General features: G+C 49.1%; 1 long non-coding RNA gene across 1 annotated transcript in view; it reads left to right on the top strand.

Moving 5' to 3' along the window:
• The window catches only part of LOC144767296 (uncharacterized), a 67,978-nt gene extending 49,755 nt beyond the window's left edge, over positions 1-18,223 (top strand). The window contains exon 4 of the long non-coding RNA XR_013598138.1: positions 17,966-18,223. This is a non-coding gene — a long non-coding RNA (uncharacterized LOC144767296). The remainder of the gene's footprint in view (positions 1-17,965) is intronic.
• The last annotated feature ends 3,466 nt before the right edge of the window (positions 18,224-21,689 follow it).

Here is a 21,689-nt window from a genome sequence, read left to right as displayed (position 1 = left end):
ACAAAAGAGAGTCTAAAAAGTGTATTTAACCTTCAACCACACATGTTTTATGCTGTCTTTCTGAGTAACGTCCTAATGAATGCCAAGGCCACTTGGCTTACACATCTGACACAAAGGAAGCGCGAGGTAGGACACAGCAGGGCATTCTGGGTCGGCTCTCCAAGGACTCGAACATGTAGAACTATGGACGGCAGAACCACATTTAGCAGTGATTAACGCGCAAGGTCACTGCAAAAGTACACGAGTGGGAAACAGGAGTAAACACTACGCAAAGGAGTTTAAGGCACGTCCCTGTATTATGTTAGCGCAGAACGTAACATGTTTACTGCACAGAGCAAAATGTATGAGGGGTCATGGACATGAGACAGTTAAGCGTCGAGCAAAAAAAAGTCAAAAATCACAGTGCAGCCTTTTGCTTTAAAAACACACGTTTTCAAATTTACCATCAAGCAACGAGAGTAATACGTCATATTTTACAAACTAGATCAATAATTTTTGCCCTACGTACATAAGAGAGGCATTTCGCCAATCAAAGATAACCCTTTGTTAAGAACAAGAAGCGCAAGCAAATAAAGGAGACGGAGAGGGTGGAGCGAGTGAGTGGCCGGGACGTGTGGGCGAGGAGAGAGGCGCGCGCGCTTGGGAGAGCAGTCTGCTCATTTTCAAGCATTGCACTCGTGATTGTGGTGCGCCCCTGCTTGCTCCCGCAAGGTGGATGCCGCCACAAGCACGAGTGTGTGCTTGAAAATTAGCAGAGCGACGGCTAAAGGCCCTCCTATGCAGCACATGCACACTGCATGGGTGAGACCTAAAAATCTTTACCTTTGTGACTGGAGAGAATCACCAAATCTGGAGAACAAGCAAAAGAGCGGACATCCACTGGGTAATTTTTGCCTGGTGCCACACCATGGTTATCCACATAAATGCAGCTGTATGTTTTTTATCAGATTAGTACCTCATTTGTGATGAGGATTACAAAAAAATGTAGCCTACTGTCACAAGAAAAGCAGTCAATAACCAAGTGGTAACGCCTCCTAGAAGTGATAACAATTACAGTGAGACCTTATGCAGGAACTGACCTGAAACCTCAAGGTACACTGAAAGTGCCATTGAGAGAAGGGAACACCAGAGCAGTGCTGCGGACGCCGGTGAATTCCAGGGTACACCAGACGTGCAGCTGTCGCACTTCATTTGGACATTCAAATCTCTAAGGATGAATTCCTTTGTTAATCTGATCTTGTAGTTGAGTGGAGGCAGCTTTCCCAATGATTTTTCTTAATGGTAGATGGGCAATAGTGCAGTAGCTGGCGATGCCATTTGTGTCTGTGGTAGTTTTTCTTGGCTGAGGGTATTTCCCAGAAGAGATTTTACGATAGATAAAGGTAGAATATTGTCAAAGAAAGTTGCCCTAAGGGGAGTTGAGGATGTTAGCAAGGGATCAAAGGCTGGCCACTTGTGGGATGGAGCAGACGGGGATTTGAGTCTGCTCCGCTTTTCTGATGTTGAATAGGGTTGTATTTTGAGAAGTAAGTTTATGGTGTTGCACTGGTCATTTGATTGTGGGATTGGTGGGTCTGGAAGTGGAATGATGCAGCACTTGATACATTTGAAGAATGTTTTGCTTATACGATTCACTTCATCGATTATAATCTTCCATAAGATGAGACTGTGTTGAGGAATCTACATCCAAACTGAAGGCACTGGCTTGTCTCCATCTAGCATGCTTGCTCTCAGAGTTCCTGTGTGGTTTCTATGCGGAGGGCTTTGGCTTGCAGGGTTGTGTTTTCTGAGATTCATTGAGTGCCACATGGTTTTCAGCGATGTACTATATATGTGGAGAAGTGTGTTAACGTCTGAGCTGGTCTAGTGGGAGTTCGAGCAGTTGAAGACTTCTTTTTGAATGGAGTACTTGAAGAAGTGGTTTGCTATATTATCTTTTTGGTAACATCGGTCCATCATTTGATGTGAAGGATGAAGAGGATGGCAAAGTGGTCTAGTCTAGAGTATTTTAGTCTTAAGAGTGAGGCTTTAAATGGTGCTGTCTTTAGAGCAGGTTAGGTTGGTGATATGCTGTTTGATACCCAGAGTGTAGAGGAGGACGTGCGCAAGTCCACCTGAACGTTGAAGTCCTCGAGAAATGTGGGAGGGTTGTGGTGAATGGAACCACTGGCGATGAGGGCAGAGATTTCTTTGAAGAAGTTATTTTAGGTACACAAAGCTCTAGTTGAAACTGAAGGCGTCTGTCCAAGATGGTGATAGAGGGAAGAAGCAGGTGAGGAGCCTAAATGCCTTAGGATGCATGTCCTAGTAGGATTCTGGATGACAGCAAGTCCTCCAACAGACTTGTGTGAGCAGTGTATGCATTGATACTGATATGATACGGTATTGGAGCCAGCAAGGATAAAGGCGTCAAAGATGTGTGTGGGTGTCAGTGGAAGCCATGTTTCTGTGATTAAGTGTGCATCTAAGCTGTCTTGTATGATGAAGCCAGCTACTTCATGGGTGTGGATGAATGCAGAGTGTGCCTTGATGAAGAGTGTGAAGGGTTGTACTGTTGACGGTTTGTGTCGGCTAGTTAGTAAAATCTGGATGAGGATCTTGTTGTTTGCTTTGTGGGAGTGGCATGTTTGTTTTGGGCATGAAAATAGCAACAGCAGTACAATATGTGAGGCGCAATATGTGGATGGTTTACCTGAAGGTCTGTGGCTCTGGACTTACTCCTATTTCTTGCTTGAACAACAAAATGATCAGTGGGCAGATGTGAAACAAGACCGAAATGAGATTCTGCCATTTTCACACTTAACATCTGGTTTTTACCTATTGGCCCTGAACAAGGAAACGTAATTTCTAATAAGTAATTTTTGCACTGAGCCTACTTTATGCAGTCTGAAAGGCCCAAACACACATGAGGTGCTCCCATGTGTACCTGGGCAAGGTCACAGATTTAACTTGCAGTTTTCATCCTCATGTAATCCTTTTATACTCCAGATTTACTTCGGTATCAGCACATACAACACTCGATGATCTAAAATAGTTATTGCAGTTTGATCTCACGATTCATCTTCAGGTCGTTAAAGAAACACCCAAACTATTTACAGATTACAGCTGTCATTCGATCTGGAATTCCAGGTGGGTTTTCCCATTTTAGGGGGATGCTCTCTTCGGTTGTGAGAAAACACCCAATAATCATGAAGACAGATTACCCACTCTTTAGATTCTAGTCAATAGAATGCTTTTCATGTGTTCCTTGTTTCTTTTGTGTTTAGCCATCCATTTTATTCTGGCACAGAGGCAAAGAGTTTTTCTCATTCGCATGGCAACGATACCCCATGATAATGAGGGAACACGGCTGAACTATCTGCATTACAGAAGGGGCCGTGCTGAGGAGCATGCCCAGCCACCCTGAAAACCTGGAGTGGGTCGTCAACGGGCCCCACTGCTATATTCGGGGTTCCTAGTGGAGACCTTGCTTGCTCTCTTGGATGTAACTCTCCAATGCATTATAATATAGTCAGAGGGTGGCCTGCTTATGCTTTTAGGAATATATTCACGAGCCTCTTACGCCGGCCGTGCAAACTTTGCATGGCTTTGAATGGCCTCAGATATGGAGTAAGGCAACAAAGCGCAAATCGCTGCATTGCCTTACTCTGCGCTAGGGAGGCGTTGCGATGGGGGTTCCTATGCAACACAAATGGATTGTGACGCATTCCCAGATTTACAACACCACGTAAACCTGGGGATGCGCAAAAACCTTACACCTCCCCAAGGGAGGAGCAACGAGCAATAGCTTTATTTCTCCCGTTGTTTTCTCTTTCTAAGTGTGCTGCATTCTGCAGTACACATAGAAAGAGGAAAACGCCTCCAAGGAATGTTTTTGTGCAGGGAGGTGCCCCTTCCTGCACAGAAACAATCGTGCATGCATTGCTGGCAGTCTTGCACCATGGCGCAAGGAGGCTATGTTGGCCTCAGCCTGCCGAAATGGCGCCAGCGCAGGTGGAAAGAACAGCAATAGACCGCCACATTCCTGCCCTTTGACGCAGGGTAGAGCAGTAGGAGGCTTGCTGCCCTGCCCTGCTCCACATGCCACGAATATGCCACGGAGATTCTTCCATATACCTGTGTCCTTCTCTATGTTGCTGCCGGGGGGATTGCTCTTACCGGAAGGACAAACAAATAGTGGTGAGTTTCTCAGGAGGTGGGGTGGTGTTCCGGTTTTCAAAACAACGTTTTCTTCTTCTGCAGATGGAAATGTCATTTTATGACACCTTAAGCTACTAAGCCGATATTCTCGATGATCACTCATATCGGAGATAATGTGCACCTTTTATTAGCCACTATCAGAGGCCCTACTATACTTGTCGCTGTGACCGTTACCTTCTTCGCATGTTCATCTATGTAATAGATACGACTTGCACAAGGTGTGCGATTGATATTTGGAAATGTTATTATAAAAATGTATTAAAAAAAACAACAAAAAAACAGAACGACAAGAGTCTGCAGGCCCTTATGTAACACTACAGTGCTCTTGGGGTGAGGAAAAGGAGTAGTTTCTGTCCTGTAACTCCAGTTCTGTAGTAGGGGTATCTCTGTTATAGTCATAATCTAGTGAATAGTCCCGCCCATGTGCGTGGACCCCGGAGCAATCAAAAATAATCTCTTACAGTGTCCAAAAAATGCAGAAATGCATGGACACTTAAGAGAGAATTTAAAGACAGATAATGCAGCCAAAAAAGGCTACACTGTCCAGTACTTCAACTAGAAATTCCACCACAAAATCCACAAAACAGCAAAGCCTGTACAGATTTCCCTTGCTTAACAGCAAAATCCCTCAGGAATGATAGAGAGAAGAACCTGGACAGACAAGCCCCATAGGCTGCCATTATGTGGCTTAAATAGGATACTGTGCCTTTAAGGAACCTTCCAGAACCTTCTCCCAGTATCCCAGAATGCATAGCAGGTCCAACTTAGTTTCAGTTCTTTTTGAAGGCGTAAAAAAAAAAAACGCCAGACCTGTAGCATTATGCACCTGAACAAATCTCCACCGGGGAGGCGGGAGGGCGCTTATGACTATAACAGAGATACCCCTACTACAGAACTGGAGTTACAGGACAGAAACTACTCCTTCTGTAGTAGGGGATCTCTGTGTATAGTCATAATCTAGTGAATAGAATGGCAAGCCCATCCCACAACAAGCGGCGGTGGAGAGTATGAAATCACGCCACTATTGTGCGAACAAATTCTGCAGCGAACCCTGCCCAACCTGAGCGTCTGCCCTGGCATCAGTGTCCAGGCAGTAATGCTTGGCAAAGGTATGGACCGACTTCCAAGTGGCCGCCTTGCAGATCTCTGCAAAGGGAACATTACGAAGCATAGCTGTCGTGGCAGCTTTGCCTCTGGTGGAATGAGCCTTAGGCTTACCCCCTAAGGTCTTATTAGCTTTGCAGTAACACAATTGTATGCAGGACACAATCCACCTCGAGATGGACTGTTTAGAGGTAGCAAGACCTGTCCTGACTGAGCCATAATTAATGAACAATTGGTCTGACCTACGAATATCTTTAGTCTTATCAAGATAAAACTTCAGCACCCTCCTCACATCCAGGGAATGTAAAGACCTTTCCGCTGGAGATGATGGATTCTGAAAGAACGTAGCCAAAGTGATAGTCTGATTGATATGAAAATCAGAAACAACCTTGGGAAGAAACTTAGGGTGAGTACGCATAACAACCTTAGCAGCATGAAATACAGTATAAGGTTCTTGGCAACACAATGCCTGAATTTCACTCACCCTGCGGGCCGATGTAATGGCCACGAGGAACACCGCCTTCCAGGACAGGTGCTGCAACGAAGCCTTATGAATAGGTTCAAAAGGCTCCTTCATCAATCTGGACAGCACCACATTCAAGTCCCACGAAGGCGAAGGAAGCCTGACAGGAGGGAACACTTTCTTCAAGCCTTCCAAAAAATCTTTGATCACAGGGATCTGGAAGAAGGAAGTCTGTGAAGGGCCTTTCCTGTAGGCAGTCAAAGCAGCCAGATGAACCTTAATGGAATGGACATTAAGGCCCGACTGCGCCAGATGTAGCAGATATGGAAGGATGACATCTTCCTTGCATGTCGTAGGGTTAAAGTTCTTAGACTTGCACCAGATGCAAAACCTCTTCCACTTGTAAGCATAAGAAGTCCTAGTGGAAGGGCGTTTAGCCTCCTTCAGTATGTCCATACAATCCTCTGGGAGATTGAGATGGCCATATTGCACTATTTCAGGAGCCATGCCGCCAAACTCAAAGACGAGAGGTTGGGGTGCACCATCCGCCCCCCGAACTTCGTGAGAAGGTCCGGCCTGCACGGCAGCTTCATGTGAGGAAGGAGAGACCGGTGAAGCAGGTCCGTGAACCACCACTGTCTGGGCCATTCCGGGGCAATCAGAATCATTCTCGCCCTGGATTGGGACAGCTTGATGAGAACCGCCGGAATCAGGGGAATTGGTGGAAAAGCGTACAGAAAGCTGTTCGACCAGTTGATCCATAACGCGTTCCCCAGCGTCCCCGGCTGGTAGTACCTGGAGGCGAAGCCTCGGCATTTTCTGTTTTCGGCGGTGGCGAACAGATCTACGTCTGGAGTCCCCCACCTTGCGAAGACTTCTCCCAGAACTTCGTCGCTTATGACCCATTCGTGGTTTTCCTGAATGAGTCTGCTCAGTTCGTCTGCCTGAACATTCTGCACACCTGGCAGGTGGGTGGCCGTTATCGACAGTCCTCGAGCCAGAAGCCAGTGCCAGATCGCCTGCGCCTCCTGCGACAGAGTGCGCGATCTCGAGCCCCCCTGCTTGTTGAGGTAATACATCGTTGTCGTGTTGTCTGTCTGAACAAGCAGAGAGTTGGTCCGAAAGGACGGGTGAAAAGCCTTCAGCGCCAAGTGCACAGCCCTGAGTTCCAGGAAATTGATGTGGTACGTGGCCGCCGTCTGGGACCACGTCCCTTGAATCTGCAGGTCTCCAGAGTGCGCTCCCCAGCCCTGGAGAGAAGCATCCGTCACGATAGTCTGTGTGGGAATGTCCTTGTGGAAGGGAACCCCCCTGAGAAGATTCTCCTTCGAGCACCACCACTTCAGAGACTGAAGAGCATGTAGAGACAGTCGTATCTTGTCGTCCCAAGATCCTCTCCTCTGGTCCCATTGATCCTCCAAGCACTCCTGCAGCGGTCTCATGTGCAGCCGCGCATGTGGCGTCAGGAAGATGCACGAGGCCATCGATCCCAGCAGAGAAGACACCGTCCTCACTGTCGTGGATGGAGTAGACATGAGAGCCTGAGCCTTCCGAAGGAGTGATAAACGTCGCTCCTCCGAAGGAGACACGCTTGCTGACAGCGTGTTGATGGAGGCTCCCAAGTACTGGATGCACTGGACCGGAGTCGGGACAGACTTGGACATGTTGATGTGCAACCCCAGCTTGTTCAAAAGAACGCCCGTCCTCTGGAAGTGTGCTTGAGCTTCCGAGAAGGAGGAGGCCTTGATCAACCAATCGTCCAGGTACGGGTAGACAAACACCTTGTTCTTCCTCAGGTGTGCCGCTACCACTGCCATGCATTTCGAAAATGACCTGGGTGCAGACTTCAGCCCGAAGGGAAGCACCGTGTACTGATAGTGATTGGTGCCGACTTGAAAGCGCAGAAACTTCCTGTGTTTGCATGCAATAGGCACATGGAAGTATGCATCCTGTAGATCAATGGCACACATCCAATCTCCTCGTTGCAGCTGAGGGTAGATCTGATGCAACGACAGCATGCAAAACTTTTCTCTGCGAATCCACTTGTTTGCCTGTCGCAAGTCCAGAATGGGCCTGAACTCGTTCTTGTCCTTCTTGCGGACGAGAAAGAACCGAGAGTAAAGACCTCTTCCTCTTTGAGACAGAGGTACGTCCTCTATCGCCCTTTTTCTCAGCAGGATGTCTGCCTCCGCCTGGAGCTCGCGCAGCTGGTACTGCGAGCTGACCGGAGGGATCGATGGAGGAGGGCTGATGAACCGAAGACTGTATCCATTGCAAACAATATTCAGCACCCACTTGTCCTGAGTAATTTTTCTCCACTCTGCCAGAAAAAATTTAACGCTTCCCCCCACCGGAGCGGGTAACGGACGAGGGGGAAGTAACCGCTCAGGGTCGAGACCCGGCCGGGCCCTTGGTCGCGGTAGAGGACTGCTGTCTACCTCTACCCCCCTGGCGTTTCTGGAAGGGCCTTCTGTACTGCTGCTGTTGTGGCTGCTGCTGATGCTGCCCAGAAGACTGTCCCCTTCCTCGACCCTGCGACCCGAACCGTCGCTGGAACTGGCGGTAGGGTTTCTTCTCCTTGGGCTTCTCCAGGCCCACCGCCGTCAGGGTCTCAGCCTCGGCCTTCATCCTGGCCATTTCATCATCCGCGTGTTTCCCGAAGAGGGAATCTCCGGAAAACGGCAGATTCGCCACACGTTGTTGCGCTTCCGGTTTAAGCGACGTCAACCTGAGCCAAGCATGGCGCCTCTGGTTAATCCCGTGGCAGTATCCGTGCGCCAACAGCAAGGAGATATCCGCCGCGGCGCTAATGGCCTGGTTAGAGACCAGCATCCCCTCCTGGACGATCTCCATGAAGTCCTCTCTGCGGTCTCGAGGAACGAGGTCTGCAAACTGCTCCATTGAGTCCCACAGTGCACGGTCGTATCGTCCCAACAACGCTGAGTCACTGGCGGCTTTCATTGAAGAGGAGGACGTACCACACGCCTTCCGACCAGCAGAGTCGATCCAGCGGCTCTCCTTGTCTGGAGGCACCGTGGATGCAGGGGAGGTGGCATGAAGCTTCCGGGCCGCCGTCACAATTACCGAATCCGGCACCGGGTCCTTTCTCAAGAAGGCAGGGTCCGAGTCCGGGGCTCTGTACTTTTTGAGGAGCCTGGAAGGCGCAGACTTCACCACTGCCGGTGTCAGGAAGAGCTGTTCAGCCGGTTCGAGGAGCCCCGGCACCAGAGGCAGCAGCGGGCGAGACATGTGTTTTTTATGCAATGTCTCAAAGATCACCGAAGTTGAAGGTGTAGGCGTTTCAACCTTGATCCCCAACTTCGCCGCTCCACGCAGGAGAACCTCCTGGAAAGTGCCGATATCGTCTATAGGGGACACCCTAGTCTCCGGCGAATCAGACAGTGTGGGAGAGTAAGAACGGGTCCCAGATGCAGAACATGACCTGGACCTACGCCTCCTATGGCGATGCCTGGATCTCGATGAAGAACCACGTCCACTCCTAGATCTGTCCCTTCTCCCCGAGCGAGACCTCGATCTCTTGGGTCTCGGACGTTCCGTTAGCCTCCCCGGTTCAGACGCCCTAGGCTTCCTAGGAGTCTTCTTCGGTGGCGTCGGAAATTTGGGCATCGACACCGCCCTCGGCGGAACCGGGGGTGGTGGCGTAACCGGACGCGGAGCCCGCGGAGCCGGCAGAGGATGCACTGGCGGAGGGGTCGGAGCCTTCGGAGGAGGACCCTTCGGTAAAGGAGGCAGCGAAGGAGGTGCAGAAGGCTTCTTCGGGGTATAAACCTCGGAATACGCCGTTCCCGGCGAGCCATCATCCTGGTCGGACCGTGGGGAGCCCCCCACAGTCCTGGGCCTGTCCTTACGGCCTCCAGACGCCGAAGATCGGTGCCCAGACGACGAACGTGGATCCTTAGACGTCGAGCGGCCCTTCGGCGTCGACCGTTTCTCACTCTTCGACGTCGAACGGTGTCTACGTCTCGACGTCGACCCCGACCAGATGGACGGACCACGAAACCTCGACGACGGGCGATGGTACCTAGACGTCGACCTCGACCTCCTCGAACGTCTCGACGTCGACCTCTTGGATCGCCTCAACGTCGATCTCTTTGAACGTCTCGACGTCGATCTCTTTGAATGTTTCGACGTCGACGTCTTCGGCGCCGGAGACTTCTCCCGTCTCGACGGCGGTCTCGACGACGAGGATCCCCTCGACGACGATGTCCTTGACGGCGAACGGCGGCGTCGCCTCGACGGCGAGCGCCGACGCCGGGCCCTCCGATGTCGTCCACTCGACGCCGACGAGATCGACACCGGCTTCGACGGCGGCCGGAACACGTCCCTCGACGTCGACGGGCGACGTTTTCTCAACCCAGAGCCCTGGGGAGACCGGGAACAGGCCGTGGACCTTCCTCTCGACGTCGTGGTCAGAGCAACTGACCCAGATGGAGAATCTGGACGAGAGCTGGACTTCCTGCCCCTGGGGAGCCCCCCAGAGGCCTCAGCATGGGCAGAAGGAGCCCCTCCTGACCCACCTCGAGCCTTCAATCTTCTTTCTTCAAGTCCCTGAAGTCTGATTTTTCTCCTGTCCTTCAGGGTCCGTCCAGAGAAGCCTCTACAGATCACACACTCCTCAGGGATGTGGGAAGAGGGAAGGCAGAGGATACAGACCTCATGAGGGTCTGATTTGGCCTTCTTCCTGGAGCACTCCGGGCATTTATCAAATAATGCAGGCATTATTGACAACAAAAGAGTGCAGAAACCCAAGAAGAAAGTCACCAAAGTACTCTGAAAGCACAAAAATCGAATTTAGTGTAAAAACACCAACAAAACCCTTGAAAAGGGAGAGCTCAATGCTCCAGGGTCCTGCTTGCAGGAGCCGGAAAAAAGAACTGAAACTAAGTTGGACCTGCTATGCATTCTGGGATACTGGGAGAAGGTTCTGGAAGGTTCCTTAAAGGCACAGTATCCTATTTAAGCCACATAATGGCAGCCTATGGGGCTTGTCTGTCCAGGTTCTTCTCTCTATCATTCCTGAGGGATTTTGCTGTTAAGCAAGGGAAATCTGTACAGGCTTTGCTGTTTTGTGGATTTTGTGGTGGAATTTCTAGTTGAAGTACTGGACAGTGTAGCTTTTTTTGGCTGCATTATCTGTCTTTAAATTCTCTCTTAAGTGTCTATGCATTTCTGCATTTTTTGGACACTGTAAGAGATTATTTTTGATTGCTCCGGGGTCCACGCACATGGGCGGGACTATTCACTAGATTATGACTATACACAGAGATCCCCTACTACAGAACTGGTGCATACGTCCGCTGCGCCCCTAGAACACTTTATACAATTCGGACCCTTACGTTTTTACAGATCTGTTTCACTGTGAATCCAATTTGAAAAGCGTCACTATAATTTATTGTAGTCCCAGTGACTGCTCTTGCTAACCATCTGTTTATTTCTGGTAGAAATGACCAATCAGAGTGAAAGAATAAGATGTGGTGGTTATGGTTCTCCATTCACACCATACGTCATCTGCATGCAGACCCCTGCATGCAGATCTTTTCAGTTCCATTTTACCTGCAGTCAGCAGGTCGTAAATGGGAGTGGGAATCACTACGGGACGAGGGCAGCAGGTTGTGTGCATCGCCAGGGGACAGCAAAGTCTGTGCAGGCCTTGTTGGGAGCGTCCACGCTTTCCTCATGGAGTTCCAAGTGTCAGTGGGGACCAGACTGTGCCTTTGTCAACGACCTGCATGTGATTTTGTCGGGTGATTCTCTGCACCCAGTAAAATGGGTCTCAGTATTCATGCGCCTGGTATTCTGAGTGTAGAACACCTGGCCAGCAGTCATCGAGCAAACAGGAATAACTCTATAGGATAAGGCTCCAGCCAACTTGGAATCAGGCCTATCATGATTAAACTATGGGGTGACTTACTAACATTTTGCGCTGGGCAGTACAACATTTTTTTTTATTATTTATTTTACAGTGCAAAACTTGTCTTGCACTGGAATGCAAAGTAGCGCAAAGCGCTGCTTTGCATAACTAAACTTCAAGGGGGCGTTACATAGGCATTCCCATGCAATTACCCACCCTTTTTGACGCAAAACCCTGTCTACCAAAAATGTGAGACAGGGTTTTGAGTCAAAAAAATAACACTTTTGGAAACCAGACGTTAAAATAAAATGTCATTTCTCCTTTCTTTTGTGACTTTGCATGTGTGCTGCACTGTACAGCACACTACAAAGTAGGAAATGTTTTAGAAGTTGTCTAAGCATAGTATTTTGCACTGGAAAGGAAGCCGTATCATAGACTCTAACACACACCCTTCCACTATGGCGCAAAGATGTGTGCATGACGCACGGAAGCAAAATTCTGCACTGGTTCTATGGAGAGGGGAGGAGTGCCATATCTGTAGACATGGCACTCTACTACTCTCTCGCTGTCATGCTCCTCAGGGCAGCATTTTTGGCTGCTACGTTAGGTGACAGTTTAGTAAATTTGAAGCTATATGTAACACAGCAGAGGTGCTAAATTAAAAGGTTCCTTACAGGGCAAAACCTACACTACTACAGAGGAAAAGCCACTTGAGTAACTCTTTTCTTTAACCTCATGTTTATAAGTGGTCAAGATGAAGACAACGTGTTGCTTAATTTGAAACAGAAACAACAGTAACACTTCATTTTTAGTAACGTCACGTTTATACAGTATTTTTAAATTCCCAACACAAGTATATTGTTAATCGAACTGAATTACTAAAGTATCTGCATAATTCTGTCCCTTTTAACCCAAGCCATATTGAAGAATTGTTCTACAGAATATTGTATTTTGGGGATATTGTTTGTTAACAAGGCAGTCCAGGAACAGACATGGAACGATTTGGACCAGGCAGCAGAAACTGGTAATATCTAATTTTGGAAAATTTGTAAATTCACCTTTTCTTTACCAACCCTGGAGGTCTCTGTCCTGCCAGATGCCTGGAATATTCATGTTGGAGCCATTTTTAATCTGGATTGTGTTGTTGTTAATGCACCTATAGATACTTCTAGTATAATCAATTTTGAGCCCAAGAAGCCAATTGCCCTAGAGAAAGTTAGTGCAGCTTTATTATACAGTGCTCAAGGAAAAGCCCTGGGTTCTGATGGAGTACCTGTAGATGCTTTTAAGTCTTTTCCCTCTTTATGGGCTCCGGCTTTAACCTAGATTTTCAATTCAGCTGCCAATGGCCATTCCATGAAGATGTGTCCTGAAAGTGTGATCATTCCCATTTTAAGGTCGAGGCTAGGACAGCGCGCATGCGCTGCTAGACTGCTGTAGTACCCTACAGGAGAGAAGCCGCACCCACTCCCCTCCCATATTTTTCATTGGCTTCTGTAATTGTCTTTCGTAAATGCTGCGTTCGTATTCGTTAATAGGCTTGTTAGTCCCTCCTTAGTACGGCCTGGTCTTCATTTGTACCCTAAACAAAAACAACAATAGACCTGTTAACACGGTGAATATATTACTCCGAACCCTTCCAAACCATAGCAGTCTATAAACTTTATGTGTTGGACCAGCGGTTAACCTTATACCGTCTGTACAGGAGGGACCTGGATCACTATTCTGTTATAAAAATCAGTTGTGTTAATTTGTTACATCTCCCACTGTCAAACCCACCACCTGGTGTGATGACCGAACTCATGTGAACAAGAGGAAAAAGTGAAAAAAAAAGGTGAGAAAAGTTTGGCGGTGCCTCACGGAAGTAATACCAAGGGAGTAGGCAGGCAGGTACTCGCTTGCATCCTCATGTTCTCATCATCAGCAGCTGCCAACCCACAACACAAACTGTGATAAAGTAAGACAAAGAAGAAAAAAGGCAAAAGACAAGGTGCTAGGTGCGGTATCATGTGCTGCCTGTGCACCAGTTAGCTTATCCAAGTGTGCGGCAGTATCAACCCTATAAGGAATAGCGGGATCCGAACTGAAACACCGCCTTTCCCAATTTAAAGCCAAGCTAGACCACACTGGCTATGTAAATTTATTCTGTGCTGTGTGTCTGCTCATTTAAAAGCCGACATGTTTCATTGCCAGGGGGAAGTCATGGCAATTTCATCAGGGCGTCGGTCAATTTGTCCACACTGCACCAATGGTTGTCTATTCTATATATTCCTAAGGGAGACAGAAACAGAATAACACAACATCATCAGTTGGCACCTAATCTAGCATGAACTATCATCGTTATGGAAACCACCCTCATTGCGTCAATGTTTTTATCGGGTTATTGCCCCGTCCAGGCATACCACTCTTAGCATGTGAGTGTGTACATGTCCACTATCTCACTGATTGTCACGGTTGCTGCAAACGTCAATCTGTAAAACAGTTATAAAAAAATTGTAAATTGTGGGGGTTAAGAGAAGCTGATGTATAGTACATGCGAAAAAGTGTATCTAACTCGCTCTGATATCTGAAGAGTGCATGTGCCCTCCACTGTGAACAAAAAGAACCCGCCCCCAGTTTGTCAATATAATAACCCCTACAGACGCCTCGCTATCTGGCTCAAACCATTGGTGCTGCCGAAAGTCTCCACTGTTGTGACCAGGTTTTGTAACCTTAATTGCGGAGGTTAGCTAGCGGGACCGCCTGTTCTGTGGAACGTTAGATTTAACGCTGGCTTCACTGGGGCAGAATCCTGCCACCCCCACCCCTACCTGTTTGGAACCTGCTTACCGTAACCACGTTGGTGTCTGGCGTTCTCTCAGCACCCTGTTGATTCGGTGGGTGGTCTGTATTTTCAAAACATGGCGCACTGCGTCATCGCGTGAGCGACCCGCCCCTCTCCCCGGCATCTCATTATTCTTCCGGATTGAAGGGCCGGTATGGGCGCCATATTGTGAAAGATTTTAAAAAAAAATCAGCAACACTTTACTAATGTGCAGCGTAAGTTATGACATACAATATGCAATCCTAATATATATGTTTGGTACCTAATACGGATAGCATTTGTCCTAGGTTCACGTCCTGGCACCCAGTCCACTTTGATGCAAGTGACCTGCGCTGTACAATGTATCATGATATTCGGCGACCTCGTAAATTGCAAGATGAAACCCCTGTAATTACAACAAATTATTGACAAGTTTTCTTTTTAAAAAAAGAATTCAACATGGCAAATTTCTACAAAACCCATTATCCACAGCAGTCTGAATTTGGGTGAAAATATTACATTATATACATGTATTACAGAGATCTCACTCAGTTTCTACCATCCCTCTAGGTTTATATATACACAAGGTATTCCATCATAGGCTTTTGTGTTGTCAGGAAAGGGTGTCCGTTATATGGTATGTTGTTCTGCACTGTCAAGGGTGTCATACATAACCATACTAGTTATGTATTAGTTAGAGTTATGTATTAGTTAGAGAGGTGTGGCGCCGCGGCCAGGGCGACTGACGCTGGAATCTGGGGATCAGAGTTCGATCCCCGGCTCCGGCGGCAGGTTAGCCCAGCACCATGTGACTCTGGGCAATAGCTCGCTTAATCTTCCCGACGGCCCCCAGCGCCTAGAGACCCTTACGGGTGATTGTGCGCTTTACAAATGTGGATTATTATTATTATTATACTTTGATGCCTAGTCATTCTTTAATGTAAATCCTACGCTCACACCAAGACAGTTTCCCTGTTCATGTCTCTAGGGGAGGCAATATAGGAAGCAAATTAAATCCGGGACTCTGGCATGGAACCGTCACGTCGATCACGATTATGTAATTTTAATGCACATTTACTCTGTTCCATTCAATGAGGTCATTCAGCCCATGCTGATTCACCCCCTCCTGATAAATCCAACATGCCTCTCTCGTGCTCAATCTAGTCTCCATACTGTGATGATCACCCACTACCCTTTCCAGTACAACCTATCTAATGTCATTAGGATTGTGCTTGAATGTATGGAAATGCTGCACAAGTTTTGTGGTCAATTAACCTGTTCTCAGTGTGCTCAGGTGTTCTTGTATCCTAACTTTGACTCTCCGTGTCATGAGTCCGATGTAATTGAGATCACACGGACACGTGAGTCTATGGATGATGCTTACCTGTTCAGGTACCAGGTTATTTTACGTGCAAGAGTCACACTCTTGACAGCAGCAGTGAGGTCGCACACCAAACAGCTCCCAGGTGGATAGTGTCCAGGGGGCACTCCAGTCTCTCTGGTGTGTACCAGGCGGTCACGTAAATTTGCTGACCGCTTGAAGGCAAATCTTGGTTGGGGCATTTTCATGCTGTACCCTCCCATGGCGACTGGCTCTTTTACTTCAGTTGTTACACAGGACCTTTTATTTAGTCTGTAAGCACTATTTACTTTATTGAGTTTCTCTTACTGCAGGCTGGACATGCTCTGCTTCAGTTGAAACCTCTTGTGTATTTTTTAAGTAGCATAGAGCCAGGTTTCAATCACTTTAACCCGGCATTATCTCGAGTCTGTTTCAACGCCCCAAGTAAAATGGCTTTAGAAATGATTAAAAAATTAAGTCATGTGAACTCCAGGTTGCACATAACCCTGTGCTAATGGGCTGAAGCTGACAACAGCTCATCTGTGTTACATGTAATCTGTACTAAAGCCATCTGCCTAGTTGTTTTCAAAAGCCTGTTTTATAAACCACAACACCACCACCACCACCATCAATACCACCACTACCAATACCACGACCACTACCAATACCCCACCGATACCACCACCAATATCACCACCACCACCATCATCACCACCAATACCACCACCACCAATACTGTGGTGTAGTTCCTATTTCCCCAATAGGCTCTGCGCATTGGACTAATATACACTGTAGGTTTGGCATAGGACTGAGGTCAGTATGCCCCTATCGAGTATATTAAACTTAATACTTTGTGTGCCAGCTAACTCAGAGGCCACTAGAAACTCCTTGTAAACAAGAAGGGAGTAGTTTCTGGCAACAGCATAAAACATGACAACTTTGTTTCCCTTTAGAATTCGAACACTCTCAGAATCGTGGAAACAATAGATAACAATTTTACTCAGCAAATCGTGCATGCTTTGTTTCTGCAGAGTTACACAGAAAGAGTGGACGGGCATTTCAATAAAAAGGATTTATTGAACAGTCTTACTTCTCGTGTAAGAGATATGTACTGTTACAATCATAAGACAGTATGCAAGATATATTGTGTACAGCGTAAACAGTAGAAAGAAAGAATACTGCGCTAGCATTATCTTTTAGCTATAGCACATATATTCATATACATAAATAATAGACAAAAAATGTAAGTACTCATACAATGCGTTCTGTAACAAGTTCTACCCCAGTGTACCTAAGTGTAGGACAAGGTAAGAAGTAGGTGCTGTATTCTATAGTATGGTATGCTATAGTTTAGTTATTCCAAGAGTCCCTCTAAGTTCTAGTCAGCTCCATACCTTGAGAATGAGAGAGGTTGGAACCTCTTTCCGGGTCTCGAATTCTAGTACCCTGCGAAGGGAGTCAGAACACTGGAAGCTGGATTCTCTGCGAGCAGGGATGACAGCGTCTTGTCAGTGCGTCAGGCCGGGACACGGGCTCCTCTAAGTCGAGGTCTCCTCCTTCTTGCTGCCGTGTTTGCCGTAGCAAGGGAAGGTATATTTATACCTGGTAGGTGGCTAGGAATGTTAGCAATGATGTAAAGTCGGGCAGAGGAAGACTACAGGAATGAACCCTTAGGGTATAGCGGTTCATGCATAATAAATGAGTTCTTGGAGAAATCGATAATCCTGGGCTAGGGAAACTCCCAAACAGCTTAAGGGTCTGGTTTCTAAGAACTCGTTGTGACATTGGGGTGGACGGATGTAGGTCACCATGCCTGTATTTGGATAGCATGGCTAATGCCTAAATAAGGACTGGGATCCTAAGCCTATATAAGGGCAATGCGAATTGTGCCTATATAAGGACATGTATTGGGAAAACCTATATATGGACCCCTAAAGCGGAATACAATACCACCACTACATCATCACCAATACCATCACAAATACCACTACCACCACCAATACCACCACCAATACCAATACCACCACCACCAATACCAATACCACCACTACAAATAACACCGCCAGTACTACCACCACCAATAGTACAACCAATACCACCAATAACAGCACCACCAATAACAATATCACCGATACCTGACTAATGATGTAGATCTGACCCGCTCATTGTTGATTTTTCCAGCCCTGGCTTTGGTGGTTGCCAAGAGAGATGTGGCAAGAAAATGGAGGGTAGCCACTCTGCCACAGCTGGAGGAATGGAGGAGAGGTATGGACCTATATATGGCAGCTGAAAGGGTCACGTACAAGGCACGGGGTTGCCCTAAAAAGTTTGAGTGTGGGGCAAACGGCGTAGATATCATGGTCTGGATGGAGGACTCTGAACCTGCGGGGGTACGACGGAATCCCACACAAGATAGGAGGGTGTGTGTTACAGGACAATATGGTGTCCTAGGGGAGGGTCTGGGAAGAAATCGGCTGGGGCTAGCCATGGTGGAAGAGAGTGACTTGTTTTTAATGATCAATCATGGAGGGTGGGGGGCGGAAGGGTGGGGTGTGTTGATCAATGCTTACATGCTTGTTATGTTCATGTACAATAAAATGCAAATAAAAAGATAAATAAATGTTGGAAATGGGATCCCTGGCTGGCCAGGGCTTTCGCCAAAGTCAGTCAGAGACCACCACACCCAAGTCAGGGCAAGGGAGTTACACGCCAAGATAACCCCATCTCACCCTCTAGGTAACGTGGCGCGAGCAACAAGGCTAAACTTGGAGGCGATGTAAGTTAAGTATTTGCGCACGCACCCCAGCAACAACAACCAAAGGCCCACCACAAAGGAAACTCCACACAAGGTTATGTAAAAATAGCCTTTGTATTATAATAAATATACATCAGATAAAACACACATCTTGTTACACTGTGCCAACAGGCACGGGCGGAATTTACAAGGGATATTGCACAGGACAGGGCCACTTGGACCACTGTCAGGGGTATCAGCACTTCTAGAAATAATACTTTCAGAAATAGCACTTTAGAAAGTAAAATCAGTGTAGCACACAATATAAAAGTAGAGCACACAACCAGTAATCACTGGTAACAGGACCTCACTAGCACCACCTGTACTAGGGAGAAAAACAACCACCTACATGTCACACTACCTGTAGGGGTGTAAAAACAACACACATGATGCATTAACATTCAGAGGTGTAGCAATAACATTGCGCAAAACTTAGATCAGTCACCACCTGTGACAGTCCCTGTGTCCCAATGTCAGGGCCTAAACGTCGCAGTTGCCCACAAAGTGCTGGGCCACTGGTGCAGGGAAAGTTAGGGCAAAGTTGGAGCCTCTCTGGGCTCAAGAACACGAACTGGCCCTCCTGAGCCTCTCTCAGGCTCTTCAACAGAATGGGCACTCGAGCCTCTCTGGGGCTCGCAACGCAAAAGGGCTGGGGCCTCTCTGGGCTCCAACACGAGGGAATGGCACCCTCAGAGCCTCTATGGGCTCAAGGAACAAAATGGCCCCCAGGAGCCTCCTGGCTCGGGAAGAAGATGCCCCCTCTGAGCCTCTCAGGGCTCAACACAAATAAATGCCCGGGCCCCCCACAGGGCCTAGAACAATGGTGCCCCCTTCGTTGGAGTCCCCCCTCTGGGGACTCAGAATGCAAGACAAGGTCCCACGAGCCTCTCTGGGCTCGAGCGCTACTGGCCTCTCTCAGGTCCGGGTACTGCAGGGGAGGGGCGGGCACTCACCGGTCTCTCTGCTGCAGGACGGCTCCTCTCGCGCTGCTCCTCTCTGGGCGGCGCTGCAGGGGCCGCGGGCGGCCTCCTCTTCCTCTCCGGGGCCTCGCAGGTCCAGGACTCTTCCTGGGCGGCGGGGCTCCTTTCCTCTCGTCCCGGGGCTCCCCTCTCCACTCGGGGAGCCTCGGGGACCCGGCCGGCAGCTTCTCTCTTCCCGGCTCGGCTGAGGAGGCGGGACTTCCGGTCGGCCTTTCCTGGGCCGCGCTGGGATTGGCCAGGCCTCTTGCCACTTCCGGGTCGCCGCGGGCAGCGCAGCGGCTCGCTTTTAGGCAGGCAGGCGGGCTCCCAGGTGATCCGAGGAGTGGGCTCCCTCGTGATTCACAACTCCATGGGCAAAGCAAAGCGGCAATGAGCGGGGTGGCACCCGCGCCGCCAAAGCAAATATAAAGCGAGGTAGGCACTCGCTAGGCACCGCAATTTCGGGCTGATGCCGGGTGGGCACCGGCTGGCTCTCACAGCGCTAGCAGCGCTAGCCTCTAAGAAAAGGCGCTCCCAAGCGCCACCGGGCCAAATAAAGCGCTCTCAAGCGCTAAGCAAGGAATTCCAGCGCTCCCCAGCGCTGAAGGGTAGAGAGCAGCGCTCTCAGTGCTGTAGGCACAGCACCAGCTCCAGCAGGGGCTGGAGGCAGGCAGGGGGGCAAGGCTGGGCCAGAGCCAGCACACTGGGTCTCCAGGCAGGGAGACACCCCAAGTGGCGGTCCTCCTGGCCCCAGCAGCAGCAACAGCCCCCTCTGGCAGGATCCAAAAGCAGAACATTTTCATGGGGACACAGCCCCTTCTTTATACTGTATTTCCCTTTGTCTCAAGGTGCAGGGTGGGGGGAAAACCAGTTTCAGCTGGCTTTGGAGCACTCTTGATGGCCCAACCACCCATTTCTTTCACTGGGGAGGCTAGGGTCGTTAGACACACCACAGGGGGGCGGAGCCAGCATTGTGTGGGGAAAACCCAGCCCATCCAGGACACAGGTACACTCCTCCCACACATCACTCATGCTAATCTCCCACTCACCACCGGGCAGACCCATCCAGACTTCCTGGAGCCTGGCATGCCAGCCAGCTCCAGCCAATCACGCTCCAGCACCCTCACAGCACATGCACACATATCTCAATGTCCAGAAGTAGCACTTCCCTTCTAGACACATACATGCCGCAGACACCATCTCGCAGCATTCACTCTCACGAGTTTATACATACTAAACTCGAGCCTGCACTCCCCACGCATCAGGAACTACTAGGGACGCACACATTCCCCATGCATTCCTATGGGAGGGCAGGCCAGCCATACTACACGCACGCACTTTCACTCTGGGACCCAGGGGAAAGTGCGCAGAGACCCAAAAATCACTGACACAGGGTCACACATAAGGCAAAAAGTTTAGGGGTGAACCTGCCCTGCGGGCCAAGTCCAACATAACCCCCTTCCAGCCAAAACGCAGGGGAGAACAATCACCACCGTGATGGACTTCCCTGCTTGGGGCGATAGAACACGGACGCAGGCCCGCCACTGCCGGGACACTCTCCTGTTCTATGCCACGGTGAACCCCTAGGGTTCCTTCTAAAGCTACTGTAAGGACCAGCTGGGCTACCCCACTGGTACTCCTCAGCTGTCCGCGGCCAGGACCAGGCCCTAGGCCACCCAGGTGCCACTGGTTCCTGCCTACTCACGAAGTGGGGGGTAGTAACCCCAGGCCCATAGTAGCCATTCTCCACTCCTCCTGTCTGCAAGACAGGGCTAGACTGCCACTGGTTCTCCAGCCTAGGGTCTACAACCTCAGGTGGACCAGGAGTCTCAGGGAAGGCTCTCCTCCCCTTACCTCTTCTTTTAGGGTTCCTCCTCCCCGTGCGAGGGGGACACCTAGAACGCCATGCCAACCCAGGGTTTAACCCCTCAGGTTGCACCGGGGTCAGAGGTGGGCTCTCCCACCCTCTGCACCCCCTTCCAGAGGTCTGCGCTCTCCCACCTGGAGAAGTTCCTCTGGAAGAAGAACCGGTCAGGACACTGGTTACAGTCGTCCTACCCTTCAGGTCAGGCCGATCCTGAACCTGGCCTTCCAACCTCCGGTCTACAACCTTCGGTGGAACAATTGCCTGGCACTCCAGGACTTCTGGGGA

This window comes from Lissotriton helveticus, chromosome 7 (genome assembly GCF_964261635.1).
Source record: "Lissotriton helveticus chromosome 7, aLisHel1.1, whole genome shotgun sequence".
Taxonomy (NCBI): Eukaryota; Metazoa; Chordata; class Amphibia; order Caudata; family Salamandridae; genus Lissotriton; species Lissotriton helveticus.
This window is presented reverse-complemented; position numbering and strand designations above follow the sequence as displayed.